This window comes from Zophobas morio, unplaced genomic scaffold (assembly GCF_036711695.1).
Source record: "Zophobas morio isolate AGI-343-1 ecotype UQ-CSIRO unplaced genomic scaffold, CSIRO_AGI_Zmor_V1 ptg000044l, whole genome shotgun sequence".
NCBI lineage: Eukaryota > Metazoa > Arthropoda > Insecta > Coleoptera > Tenebrionidae > Zophobas > Zophobas morio.
Window position 1 is genome coordinate 4,820 of NW_026972149.1, and position 4,866 is coordinate 9,685.

Sequence of the window (4,866 nt, forward strand, 5' to 3'; positions counted from 1 at the left end):
TAAGGGATGAAAAATGAGTCGAGGGTAGTTTTTGTGCCAAAATACATTGTTTTGATGGCTAAGGGACGTTTTGGCCGAGTTTCGTTGAAATTGGACAAAAAATGTAAAATTAGATTTTAAAACGAGCTCAGATCGGGAAATAAATGCAGGTCCGTTGTTAGGACGGACCGAGACTTTGTTCGTCGACTTGTGGCAGCCAAAATTTGCAAAAAAGACCTTAAATCGTTCGATTTTCATAATTCGGTCTTGTTTAGACTTAATCTATCGTTCCTGATTGTTTAACACTAATTTTAACGATTTTAAGTGAAAAATAGCGTTTTTTACGTTTTTCGAAGAAACGAGGACGAAAAGGCACTCGGTTTTTTCGAGAGGGATGAAGAAACCTTAGCTCTTTCGTTTGGTACCGGAGTGGTCAATTAACGTTAACTATTTCCAAAGATATGGACAAATTAAAAAGTCGTTTTGAGGTTAAGTCTCGGGAGCTGTTTGTGGAGCGAAAGGGGGCTTCCTGGGGCGAAGTCGATGATCGGGATCTTTGATCGTGGAACGTAGAAACTGTTTCTGTCGAGTTTGTCGATCGATAACAACAATCGACAAAGTTATCGACAAATTAAGTTGTCTTCGGAACGTTGAGTGTTTTGGGGGCCGTCGGGGGTGTCTCGGAGGGAGATAACGATGGGGCTCTTTCATTGTCGACCCTCGAAGAGATTCACGTTTGGTTTATCCATTAACAACAACCAACAGCGAAGATATTAACAAATTAAATTTTTTTCAAGGTCGAATGTCTCTGGGGGCTATCGGTGGTGTCTTTGGGGGTCGATAACGATAGAGCCTTTTCGTAATGGACATTTTTGGGTCCTTCGGGAAGGAAGAAAATCGAGGTGGGGTGTTTTTTCGTGCAAAATTGACGTTTTTTCCACTTTAAGGGATGAAAAATGAGTCGAGGGTAGTTTTTTTGTCAAAATTCTTAATTTTGATGCGGAAGGGACGTTTTGGCCGAGTTTCGTTCGAATTGGACAAAAAATGAAAAATTTCATTTTAAAACGAGCTCAGATTGGGAAATAAATGCAGGTCCGTTGTTAGGACGGACCAAGACTTTGTTCGTCGACTTGTGGCAGCCAAAATTTGCAAAAAAGACCTTAAATCGTTCGATTTTCATAATTCGGTCTTGTTTAGGCTTAATCTATCGTTTCTGATTGTTTATAACTAATTTTAACGATTTTAAGTGAAAAATAGCGTTTTTTACGTTTTTCGAAGAAACGAGGACGAAAAGGCGCTCGGTTTTTTCGAGAGGGATGAAGAAACCTTAGCTCTTTCGTTTTGTACCGGAGTGGTCAATTAACGTTAACTATTTCCAAAGATATTGGCAAATTAAAAAGTCGTTTTGAGGTTAAGTCTCGGGAGCTGTTTGTGGAGCGAAAGGGGGCTTCCAGGGGCAAATTGGATCCTGAGGATCTTTGATTGTGGACTCTAGAAACTGTTTCTGTCGAATTTGTCGATCGATAACAACAATCGACAAAGTTATCAACAAATTAAGTTGTATCGAGAACATGAAGTCTTTTGGGGGCTGTCGGGGGCGTCTCGGAGAGAGATAACGATGGGGCTCTTTCCTTGTCGACCCTCGAAGAGATTCACGTTTGGTTTATCCATTAACAACAACAAACAACGAAGATATTAACAAATTAAATTTATTTCAAGGTCGAATGTTTCTGGGGGCTATCGGTGGTGCCTTTGGGGGTGGATAACGATAGAGCCTTTTCGTTATGGACAGTTCGTCGATTGTTTATCCATCTATAACAACAATCGACGAACGTTTCGACGAATCAAGTTGTCTCGAGAACTTTAAGTCTTTTGGGGGCCATCGGGGCTGTCTCGGAGGGAGATAACGATGGGGCTCCTTGCTAATTGACCATCGAAAGGATTTACATATTGTTTATTAACTAATAACAACATTCGACCGACATTTTTGCCAAGTCGAACGTCTTCGGGGACGAGTTCGGTCTTAAGGGGGCTATCGACCAAAGGAAACATGTGGCCGGGAAGTCAGTCTTTGCCTGTCTTTCGGGGGGCTGTCGTCCGTCGTGTATGTGTATGTGTATCGGACGAACGGCAGCACCTCGGTGACTGCGACGACCTTATGTCCCCTGTACTTAAGGAACCGACTCGTTTATGTTTGCCGGGGGGCCCCGGTTAGCGTGGGGGCTGCGAGCGATTGACATATGTCAAACTCGAGCCCTTACAGGCATCTCCTATGCCGGCCATGGATTGGAAATCGTTCACTGAGGAACTCCAGAGTACAGTTCAGTTCGTCGTTAAGTCGATAAGTCGAAAACCGCCCCTTGCCTCCCCCCCTGTTTCTTATATTCATTCTCTTCCTCCGTCCGTCAGTCGGCCGGAACGACTTTCACCATCTCTCGCCGACTTTTGGTACTTCACTCTTGTGCCACTCGAGCTAACGCTTTGCTGCTGTTTTAGGTGTTTTCCGGAGTCTCGAGGACATGGGGGCCCCAGAAGTCGTCCCGGTGAGTTGCCGTGAACTTGTTGTCCTCGATGTGATAGTCGTCCCCTGTCGGGGTTGACGAAAATCCACCGCCTAATTAATTCGTCGGAGAGGCGGACTTTGCCAAATTCGAATTGGAATAACTCGAAAACGGCCGGAGGGATGGAGACGAAATCGACGCCGTTAGAATCCTCGAGGAAGGGAGAAAAGGACTATACTGGAAAACGACCTCCGACTTGAGTTTTTTTAGCCCCCTTGTGTCAGCTGATCGATGAGAAAAAACGGAAATTCTGACTTCGAGCCGAGCCTGGCGAGTCGGAGGGATGGTATGAATACACTCTTTTGCTTTCTCTCGCTCCTTGTGCTTTTGTAGCTGCCTGAAGAATCTGAACTGTTGGTCGAATTTTACACTCGATGGATTTCTTTCCAACTCCGAAACGGAGGGTTAAGTCGAAACTTACTGCGTCACCTGGAGATCGAGGAGGGATCGGAGAAGTCTTCCCGGTATCCTTGCTAGTCGTTTAAGTTAACTTAAGGATAAATTTTTGGAAATGCATAAAATCCACCCAAGTTCCGTATTAAACAGAAAACTGCATTACCGACTGAGTCTGTCACTTGTCACTTCGATTCCAGGATGAAAACGCTTTTTCCATTTTCCGGCTTTCCTAGGAGTTTTCAAATGCTCAACTTACCTTCGGAGCCCCCTCGTGAACTCTGCGGGTGAGTACCTTTGATCGTACGAACCGTAATTGCATGGTATTGTCTGTTAACAGGGAACGGAATTTATTCGTCGGAGAGGCGTACTTTTCGAAATTGAAATTGGAATAACTCGAAAACGGCTGGACCGATGGGGATGAAATAGACGGCGTTAGAATCGTCGAGGAAGGGAGCATAAGCCAATACCGGAGAGGAACCCCTGGGGTGACTTTTTTTCCACCCCTTGTGACAGCTGATCGATCTGAAAAAATTCCTTGGGGCTATTCAGACCACACTGAAGACGAAGGACCTTCCTCGGGGCACCCCTCTGACCCTCCTTGGAGCCCTTTTGCCTGTTAGAATTAAGAGAATCTTGTAATTGACTGAGTTGTGATCATGGCATGTTATGTTACCATCGAATTTTTATCTTGACTTGTAATATCACTCTCAAATTTAATGCATGTTCAAACCTGTAACCTGAATGGCTTGAATAAAATGTCTGGGACTCGTAAACTGCTGATTTTTAATAATAGTGGACTGTTTGACACTAAGGAAAATAATCTCGAGACTTGGAAAATTTTTCGAGAATTGCATTATTTCTCTGAGTCTTGAAAAATTATTTAGAAACTCGGGAAATTTTCTAGAGACTCGGGAGGTTACATGGATACTTGGGAAAATTCACTGGATCAAAAAAAAAATATTTTGTCACTAAGGAAAATTAATCGAGGACTTGGAAAATTTTTTCGAAATTCATTAAATTACGTAGATCCTTGAAAAATAATTTTGATCCTTGGAAAATTATTTTGCAACTCAGGAAAATTATTTTCAGACTCGGGAAAATTAATTTTGGACTTAGAAAAATTTTTAGAGAATCCACAAATTTTCTGGGACCCTTGGAAAATTATTTTGACACAAAAAAAATTACTATTGATACTAGGGAAATAAATTTTGGACTTTGAAATTTTTTTCCAAAATCCATAAATTTCCTAGGACCTTAAAAAATTACTTTTGACACAAAAAAAATTACTATTGACACCGAGAAAATTAATTTTGGACTTTGAAATTTTTTTCCAAATTCTAGAAATTTCCTGGGACCTTAAAAAAAACTTTTTGACAATTAAAAAATTACTATTGTCACTAAGGAAAAAAAATTTGGACTTGGAAAAATTTTTCGAAAATTTCAAAATTTTCTAAAACCTTCAGAAAACACTTGATACTAGAGAAAATACTATTGAAACTAATGAAACAAATTTTGGACTTTGAAAAAATTTTCGAAAATCTATAAATTTTCTAGGAGCTTAAAAAAATACTTTTGACACTGAAAAAAATACTATTGATACTAAGGAAACAAATTTCGAACTTGGAAAACATTTTCGAAAATCTACAAAATTTCTGGGACCCTGAGAAAAATATTTTGACATTTGAAAAATTTCCATTGACACTAAGGAAAAAAAATTTGGACTTAGAAAAATTTTTCGAGAATCTGCAAATTCAATGGAACCCTTGGAAAATCATTTTGAGACTTCAGAAATTACTAGTGATACTAAGGAAAAAAATTTTGGACTTAGAAAAATTTTTCGAAAATTCAGAAAATTTCCAAGACTTTGAGAAAATACTTTTGACACTAGAGAAAGCACTTTTGACACTTTTGAAATTACTAGTGATACTAA

General features: G+C 40.2%; 1 long non-coding RNA gene across 1 annotated transcript; it reads left to right on the plus strand.

Annotated features, from left to right (window-relative positions):
* The first annotated feature begins 2,336 nt into the window (after positions 1 to 2,336).
* LOC135141316 (uncharacterized) lies at positions 2,337 to 3,709 on the plus strand. Its single transcript, XR_010282372.1, has 3 exons — positions 2,337 to 2,826; positions 2,874 to 3,220; positions 3,274 to 3,709. It is a non-coding gene; the product is annotated as an uncharacterized LOC135141316 (long non-coding RNA).
* The last annotated feature ends 1,157 nt before the right edge of the window (positions 3,710 to 4,866 follow it).